This window comes from Sebastes umbrosus, chromosome 8 (genome assembly GCF_015220745.1).
Source record: "Sebastes umbrosus isolate fSebUmb1 chromosome 8, fSebUmb1.pri, whole genome shotgun sequence".
Classification (NCBI taxonomy): Eukaryota; Metazoa; Chordata; class Actinopteri; order Perciformes; family Sebastidae; genus Sebastes; species Sebastes umbrosus.
In genome coordinates, this window is record NC_051276.1 from 380,682 (window position 1) to 390,734 (window position 10,053).

General features: G+C 43.6%; 1 protein-coding gene across 2 annotated transcripts in view; it reads right to left on the reverse strand.

Moving 5' to 3' along the window:
* The window catches only part of slc4a5a (solute carrier family 4 member 5a), a 65,165-nt gene extending 55,404 nt beyond the window's left edge, over positions 1 to 9,761 (reverse strand). For both annotated transcript variants that reach the window (XM_037778585.1, XM_037778586.1), the window contains exon 1: positions 9,576 to 9,761. The gene's annotated coding sequence lies outside the window, so the exon portion shown is untranslated. The remainder of the gene's footprint in view (positions 1 to 9,575) is intronic.
* Between the last annotated feature and the right edge of the window lie 292 nt (positions 9,762 to 10,053).

Consider the following 10,053-nt stretch of genomic DNA (forward strand, 5'->3'; position numbering starts at 1 on the left):
ATTATATTATGTAATGTTATATTATATTATGTTATATTATATTATATTATATTATATTATATTATATTATATTATGTAATGTTATATTATATTATATTATGTTATGTTCTGTTATATTATATTATATGATATTATATTATATTATGTAATGTTATATTATATTATATTAAATTATGTAATTTTATATTATATTATATTATATTGTGTTATGTTATGTTATGTTATATTATATTATATTATATTATATTACATTATATTATATTCCTTAAACAAGGAAAATAAGCCAAAGACATGTAAATGAACATATATATTAGTGTTGTCATATCTGTACACACGTGTGCATGTGTGATTCACTGACTTATGTATGCGTCCAGCAGCAGCTCTTGTTCACTGACCTGCATGTTGGGTTTCAGTCCAGATCAATGGGGAAATAATTAAAAGGGAGGTTGAGTCGATGGAAAACAGATGCGAGGATAACTTATTGCACGTGACACCAGTTCACACATTGAACGCCACCAGCAGAGTTTAAGGGCGCCCTGTTCCTGCTGGAGGCAGGTTAGATAGATCACAGCAGGATGCACAGAACTGGAGCTGCTAGATGCAGGCTGGAATTTGAGTGTGAGACGTGAAACTCGCTCAAGTCATTACAAGACAGCAGTGAAGTGAACCAGGCCTGAGACTCAGTGGGAGATTCTTGTTTACATCAGCGAATCATTGCAACATGAACACTGTGTTATTTCCACACTTCAAACATACAAGTGTGTCCACAAAAGGACAGATCAGACATGGACAAAGGACAGATGTTGTGAGACTCCAGCACACATGGATAATATTGTTCAGTTTCAGCATTTAAAGAAACAGGTGTGGTAGGCTGGCTTTAAGTTAGCAGCGGTAGCCTTAAATATGTAAAGCATTAGTCAGTGTTTTCCTGCTATAGTGGGAAGAACAGACACTCGGCTCATAACGCTTTTCTGGCTGCAGACGCCAGAGAACATTTGCCTTCATCTGGAGCATTTGGTGTTTCTGGTCCATTATTCATTCTCTTTTTAGTATTGTTTATTTAGTTTAACTTGTTAACTTTGACTTTCTTTAGCAGCTAGTCTCTAACGTTGGGCAGGTAGGTCACAGTGGGCTTTACCAGAGCTGCCTGGCGCTGCTGGACCGCGACTGTGTCTGTCTCACTGAGAACAGTGAAACTGAACCAAATGTGCAGCCATAAAACCGACCCGGTCTCACTCCCAACTCCTCACGATGCTTGATCAGTGTCCAATACCGACGCACCGAGGCCCCTTTAGTGTCTGTATGAGACACTCCAGGCTTTCAACTAACTCTAATGTAAACCCATCTACAACCTCTGTGTCCGTCACGTGATGCCATTGGGCCCAAAGACTTACTTACCTTCCCATAGACTTACTTTGGGAAAGAGACGTCTGTAACTCAGCAGACAGTTTATTTTGAGGTGAATCAACTTCCCAGTATGAACACTCTAACAGTCCTTATTTAAATCATCAGGTCCTAAAAACGCGCTATTAGCTGAATCCAGAGTTATTTCCCTTCCTCCGTTCATGTGAACGAGACCCAGACCGAGGCTGGAGCGAGGGCTGGGAGGCGGGGTTAAAGGAAACACTACTGCACCTGCTCTATGGGCCCAATGGATGAGGAAGATCACCGGATGATCTGGATACTTTATCACTCGACAGTCGAGCCATTTTGGCTTCTTGCGCCACTGAGACACTTTCACTTTGAGCGGGGCTCCGCATCCAACGCTGTAACCAGTTCTCTTAATACATCCACGGGATGGATGGGTCAAACAAACACTGGACTTTCATCCAGGAGACGCTGATCGTGTCCCGTGTGAAACCAACGTTGACTTATTTTACCGTAGTTGTGTTATGTAACTTAGGTAATTTACTAAAGCCAGTTCCGTAACAAGTGTAGTTATTTTACGTGACCAATATACTAATTTTACTGTACGCATTTACTGTACGCATGTAATGAGTTTAACCTGACACATCCAAAACTGACTCTAGAGGGGTACCTAGAGTGTCATGTTTGAAGCGTAGGGCTGCTGAGCAAGCTGTCGTATTTAACAAGTTGGGAGTGAGATTGTGTTGATAAAACTGAAACAATGACCCCCTTTCACATTACACAGTCAGTTGAAAAGTATTTCTCGTTATCTGGCTTCACTAACCCTAACAAACGAGATCTCGCTAAGCGGTCCTACGAAGCTGGTTATCAACTCGGTAAATCAACCCAGGGTTTCTCATTCTGGCTGTGAGCGCGTTCATATGAAAGACGCGGTGTTTGCAGCATCTGACCAATCACAAACATGGACAAGTCCACTGACTTACAGACAGACAGGCAGAGCGGCACATTTTACAAAGGACAAAACCATATTAGACAAATACGAAGAAGTTAAACACATAATCCAGACTAACAGTAACACAGTTGAAGCTGCCAAATGCAGGAAGGACAGCTGGCAAAAGAAAAAAATGCTAGTGTGTGAATGCGTAAATTAACAGATTTACTAATTTAACAGAACACTCAAAAGTAAGATATACTCGTCTAGATATAAATAGCTTTTAAAAGTATAAAAAAATGACTGGATTACACCCAATCATGTCCAGTAATAACAATTTGGCGTGTATGACTATTTCAACCTTCTTTCAGCTGCGTCCCCCTCTCCGGCGGTGTGAAACGGGGGTGAGGTGGAGGATGGTGAGGTGGAGGATGGGTTGAGGATGGTTGAGATGGAGCATGGTTTGAGGTGAAGGATGGTTGAGGTGAAGGATGGAGGATGGTTGAGATGGAGGATGGTTGAGGTGGAGGATGGTGAGATGGAGGATGGGTTGAGGTGGAGGATGGTTTGAGGTGGAGGATGGTGAGTTGGAAGATGGTTTGAGGTGGGGGATGGTCGAAGTGAAGGATGGAGGATGGTTGAGATGAAGGATGGGTGGAGGATGGTTTAGATGGAGGATGGTTGAGGTGGAGGATGGGTGGAGGATGGTTGAGATGGAGGATGGGTGGAGGATGGTTGAGATGGAGGATGGTTGAGATGGAGGATGGGTGGAGGATGGTTGAGATGGAGGATGGTGAGGTGGAGGATGGTTAAGGTGGAGAATGGTTGAGATGGAGGATGGGTTGAGGTGGAGGATGGTGAGGTGGAGGATGGTTGAGGTGGAGGATTGGTTAAGGTGGCGGATGGTTGAGGTGGAGGATGGTTAAGGTGGAGAATGGTTGAGATAGAGGATGGGTTGAGGTGGAGGATGGTGAGGTGGAGGATGGTTGAGGTGGAGGATGGTTAAGGTGGAGGATGGGTTGAGGTGGAGGATGGTTGAGGTGGAGGATGGCTGAGGTAGATGATGGGTTGAGGTGGAGGATGAGTTGAAGTGGAGGATGGTTGAGGTGGAGGATGGTTGAAGTGGATGATGGGTTGAGGTGGAGGATGGTTGAGGTGGAGGATGGTTGAGGTGAAGAATGGTTGAGGTGGAGGATGGTTGAGCTGGAGGATGGTGAGGTGGAGGATGGGTTGAGGATGGTTGAGATGGAGCATGGTTTGAGGTGAAGGATGGTCGAGGTGAAGGATGGAGGATGGTTGAGGTGGCGGGTGGTTGAGGTGGAGGATAGGTTGAGGTGGAGGATAGGTTGAGGTTGAGGATGGAGAATGGTTGAGGTGGAGGATAGGTTGAGGTGGAGGATAGATTGAGATGGAGGATGGTTTAAGGTGGAGAATGGTTGAGGTGAAGGATGGAGGATGGTTGAGGTGGAGAATGGGTTGAGGTGGAGGATGGTTGAGGTGGAGAATGGGTTGAGGTGGAGGATGAGTTGAGGTGGAGAATGGGTTGAGGTGGAGGATGGGTTGAGATGGAGAATGGTTTGAGGTGGAGGATGGTTGAGATGGAGGATGGTTGAGATGGAGGATGGGTTGAGGTGGAGGATGAGTTGAGTTGGAGGATGGTTGAGGTGGAGAATGGGTTGAGGTGGAGGATGGTGAGATGGAGGATGGGTTGAGGTGGAGGATGGTTTGAGGTGGAGGATGGTGAGGTGGAAGATGGTTTGAGGTGGGGGATGGTTGAGATGAAGGATGGGTGGAGGATGGTTTAGATGGAGGATGGTTGAGGTGGAGGATGGGTGGAGGATGGCTGAGATTGAGGATGGGTGGAGGATGGTTGAGATGGAGGATGGTTGAGATGGAGGTTGGGTGGAGGATGGTTGAGATGGAGGATGGTTGAGGTGGAGGATAGGTTGAGGTCGAGGATGGTTTGAGGTGGAGGATGGTTGAGGTGAAGGATGAAGGATGGTTGAGATGGAGGATGGGTGGAGGTGGAAGATGGTTGAGGTGGAGGATAGGTTGAGGTGGAGGATGGTTTGAGGTGGAGGATGGGTGAAGGTGGAAGATGGTTGAGATGGAGGATTGGTGGAGATGGAGGATGGTTGAGATGGAGGATGGTTGAGGTGGAGGATTGGTGGAGGTATAGAATGGGTGGAGATGGAGGATGGGTGGAGGTGGAGGACGGGTGGAGCCCAGCAGAGCCCTGCTTAGCTGCTGCTGTGGATGTTTTTAGTTGTGTCTCTCCTCCTCTGTAATTAGTTCTGTCACATCAGTGTCCTTCACGCCCAGTAGGCAGCTGGAGCTGCAGGCATGTCCCCTCCCCCCCCACGGCCTGATCGATGGGCTCGCCCTGCCTCCAAACCCCACCACACCACACACTCACACACATACAAACATGCACATGTGCACATGGGATAATGTGCTCATGTGCTCTGCCAGTCGGTGTGCAGATCAACACAAAGTCCGGTGAACACCAACTGGCAAAAATGTGAATATAATCATCCCGTGAAAACAAACAGCTCATTCTGTCTGAAAACATTTGGAAACATCTGAAAACATCTGCCAACGTGGAGACACTACTGACCTCGTATGACATTCAAATCAACCTGAAGTGATCTGGTATACTATAAACTATACTAGAAAACATTTCAGCCTTGTTTGAAGAAAATCAAGGAAAAGTGGAACTATGACACTGATATTATTTCACTACATGACAACTATTTGACTACTTTTAAGAAAATAAAGACAATGTGATTCAATTCTAAACATTCATCATTTACAGATTTCTGCAAATCACAACATTCATGCACAATAAACAATAATTAACATATGAACTCCTCCAACAAAATCACACATAGTACTGTATAGGTAATACAGTACTCTATATAGACACACACACACACACACACACACACACACACACAGTGCTATTTCTAATATGTGCAGCGTGTGTGTGTGTGTGTGTGTGTGTGTGTGTGTGTGTGTGTGTAGATAAAGTGTGAGAGAGATTATGGTTATTAGGAGAAGTGGAGCTCATTATTGTTTCAGTGACTTTAAAGACATTACTGTAGCTATGCTCCATCAACTCCTCAGAAACATTTTAAAAGCCTGTTTAATGAACTTTATCTCTACCAACGGAGGCCGGAGTCACATATGAGACTGTTATAACTGCTGGGTAATACATGGAGTCACATATGAGACTGTTATAACTGCTGGGTAATACATGGATACACATATGAGACTGTTATAACTGCTGGGTAATACATGGAGCTACATAAGAGACTGTTATAACTGCTGGGTAATACATGGAGCTACATAAGAGACTGTTATAACTGCTGGGTAATACATGGAGTCACATATGAGACTGTTATAACTGCTGGGTAATACATGGAGTCACATATGAGCCTGTAATAACTGCTGGGTAATACATGGAGCTACATATGAGCCTGTAATAACTGCTGGGTAATACATGGAGCCACATATGAGACTGTTATAACTGCTGGGTAATACATGGAGTCACATATGAGCCTGTAATAACTGCTGGGTAATACATGCAGCTACATATGAGCCTGTAATAACTGCTGGGTAATACATGGAGCCACATATGAGACTGTTATAACTGCTGGGTAATACATGGAGCCACATATGAGACTGTTATAACTGCTGGGTAATACATGGAGCCACATATGAGACTGTTATAAATGCTGGGTAATTCATAGACTCACATATGAGACTGTTATAACTGCTGGGTAATAAATGGAGTGACATTCTAAACTATTATAACTTCTGGGTAATACAAGGAGTGACATTCTAAACTGTTATAACTGCTGGGTAATACATGGAGTCACATATGAGCCTGTAATAACTGCTGGGTAATACATGCAGCTACATATGAGCCTGTAATAACTGCTGGGTAATACATGGAGTCACATATGAGACTGTTATAACTGCTGGGTAATACATGGAGCCGCATATGAGACTGTTATAAATGCTGGGTAATTCATGGACTCACATATGAGACTGTTATAACTGCTGGGTAATAAATGGAGTGACATTCTAAACTATTATAACTTCTGGGTAATACAAGGAGTGACATTCTAAACTGTTATAACTGCTGGGTAATACATGGAGCCACATATGAGACTGTTATAACTGCTGGGTAATACATGGAGTCACATATGAGCCTGTAATAACTGCTGGGTAATACATGCAGCTACATATGAGCCTGTAATAACTGCTGGGTAATACATGGAGTCACATATGAGACTGTTATAACTGCTGGGTAATACATGGAGCCGCATATGAGACTGTTATAAATGCTGGGTAATTCATGGACTCACATATGAGACTGTTATAACTGCTGGGTAATAAATGAAGTGACATTCTAAACTGTTATAACTTCTGGGTAATACAAGGAGTGACATTCTAAACTGTTATAACTGCTGGGTAATACATGAAGCCACATATGAGACTGTTATAACTGCTGGGTAATACATGGAGTCACATATGAGCCTGTAATAACTGCTGGGTAATACATGCAGCTACATATGAGTCTGTAATAACTGCTGGGTAATACATGGAGTCACATATGAGACTGTTATAAATGCTGGGTAATTCATGGACTCACATATGAGACTGTTATAACTGCTGGGTAATAAATGGAGTGACATTCTAAACTGTTATAACTGCTGGGTAATACATGGAGCCACATATGAGACTGTTATAAGTGACATTCTAAACTATTATAACTTCTGGGTAATACAAGGACTGACATTCTAAACTGTTATAACTGCTGGGTAATACATGGAGCCACATATGAGACTGTTATAAGTGACATTCTAAACTATTATAACTTCTGGGTAATACAAGGACTGACATTCTAAACTGTTATAACTGCTGGGTAATTCATGGACTCACATATGAGACTGTTATAACTGCTGGGTAATACATGGAGTCACATTCTAAACTAGAAAATTTCGCAAGAAATTTTGACCAGTGTGCCTGGTGCTGGGGGGATGGGTGGGGGCTAGGGGTGGTGTGTGTGTGGAAGGGGGGGGGGCAGATTCAGACTGTCTGAGGTCCATAGTGACGTCATCACTGTAGGCCCTTTCGCTGCGTGTGTGCCTGTCAGTGGTTGCTATGGTGATTGGGGAGCCGTGAGGAGTGTTTAGTTTCCTGTTAACATACAGTAAGAGTTGAGGGACTTTATTTTGAAAAGTAGGTGAATACCTAGTTTCCTGTTATCATACAATGAGAGTTGGGGGCTTTTAATCACAGGTGTAATTGATCACATTAATTACGGCCCTGATCCATTGAAGCCCTGGTTTAGAGCATGCTGGCTCACTGAAAAGACGTGATACAGTAAATAGTGTGTGTGTGTGTTAGTCAGCCTGCACTGATTGGCTAATGTGAATCAGCTGTCTAGCAGCAATCGAAAGTTGCCGTGGTGATTGGCCACTGCTGCAGTGGGGCAGTTTATAATAGGAGTTAACCAGAGACGTACATGTCATAAAAGTGCTTCTACGACAGAAACCGTGACTCCTATCGCTTAGATTGTTCATGAGACCAGTTAGGAGTCTCTGATGAACAAATGGTGCGACATTTGGGTCTGTAGTTTCAAAAATGTGACCTCGGCGGCAGTTTCGAAAAGTACTAACTTTTTTCTCTGATCCAAAAAATTCTGTGAAATTTAATATGGGGCCCTATGGGAGCGAAGCCTGCAGTTGCTCTCACGTTCAGGCATGTGTCGCCAAATATGTAAGTCCGACTGATTCCATAACTACATGGCTGCGACCGGCACAAAAATACCTACGTTTTGATGTATTAATTGTGTATGAGGAGTGGACGTTGTGGGCTAAGGAGCAATTTGTTCGGATAATTTCCAAAAGATTTTAAAATTGTGCTCCACTCTAGCTCTGACATCACGTGCTCTAGCCCTTAACGACCCACGCAATACACACCCATTATAAAATCTGAAACGGTCTGAAAATTTCACAAAATGTAAACTGCGATTTCGTGAAAACCGTGCCAGCTATCAAAAAATTCCCATTTGGCCAAATAAAGTCACAAGTCTCGTGACCCATTTAAACTTTTAATCACGTTTCTATGTTAAAATATGGCGACTCTGTATGGCCCCAAAGAGGAGTGCTTTTGAGCACTCTTCACGTCGATTTTCAATGCATTCCAATGGAGCAAAAAAAACGCGCTTTCGCGCGATTTTCTCGGAAACCGCTGCGCGAATCTCTTAGTCAGGTCATAGCACACGATTCCCGATCATTCCGCACGTTTTGATGTACTTTTTGTACATGTGCTGGCAACGCTGCAGGACTAGTAGCGCCAAAGTTTAGGCAGAAGAAGAAGAAGAAAATAAGCCCGTCGAATAATAGACCAGTGTGCTTTGCACAAGGCTTTGCCTTGTGCTTCTAGGCACACTGGAACTATTATAACTGCTGGGTAATACATGGAGTCACATATGAGACTGTTATAACTGCTGGGTAATACATGGAGTCACATATGAGACTGTTGTAAATGCTGGGTAATACATGGAGTGACATTCTAAACTGTTATAACTGCTGGGTAATACATGGAGTCACATATGAGATTGTTATAACTGCTGGGTAATACATGGAGTCACATATGAGCCTGTAATAACTGCTGGGTAATACATGGAGCCACATATGAGACTGTTATAACTGCTGGGTAATACATGGAGCCACATATGAGCCTGTAATAACTGCTGGGTAATACATGGAGCCACATATGAGACTGTTATAACTGCTGGGTAATACATGGAGCCACTGATGAGACTATTATAAATGCTGGGTAATACATGGAGCCATATATGAGACTGTTATAAATGCTGTAAAATACATTTTACATGAGAATGAGCACAAGCAGGGGAACTAGACCCTCCAACCCTGACAACATGAAACCATCACAGCTCCAAACTGGGAGTATTAGACCGATCTGACACACGGTGAGGTGTTAAGATAAGACATCAGGACTGGCTGTCAGACATCAGTACATCAGTGGATGAGAACCGAGAGATTGTCCAGAGCACCAACATGTCTAGTAGTGTTTCTCCTACACAGCACTGACTGTCACCTGGAGCTGAGGAAGGAAAACATCTCTGACCCAACGGGCTGACAACATGAAACGGTTGAGACGAGACTGAGAGAGAGGAAAACTAAAACCAGGATGGGACAGTAGACAGATGGATATATAAGACTATTAGACCACCTACCTGGATCAGATGTTAGCTGCAACGAGTGAAAGCAGTAAAGGTGTGAGCTGCTCGGAGGGTTGCATCAATGGAAACATGCCACTGGAGCTCCAACTACGAGTGAAGGGAACAAACTCAGCAAAGAGGAAAGCTTTCTATCTGACTGTCTGTCTGTCTCTCTCTGTCTGTCTCTCTCTCTATCAGGGCTGAGTCAATACTGGGTAAACTAGGACTCAGCAGAGAGCTCCAGGCAGGACGCTGTTTCAGAATATGTTTGACACCAACCACCGATAGAAAACCTCTCCATATACTGAACCAGCAGGTCAATATATAACATTGTGGAAAAAGTGATAAAGGAAGTTACAGGACGCTGCTGGTGAAAACACACTGAGGGTTACAATAGATTTAGAGGAGAGATGAGCGGTTACAGACCTTACTGTCACAGTCTGGTACTGAGTCCAGATGTCCTCAGACTGTTGGTAGACCGGACTGAGTTCAT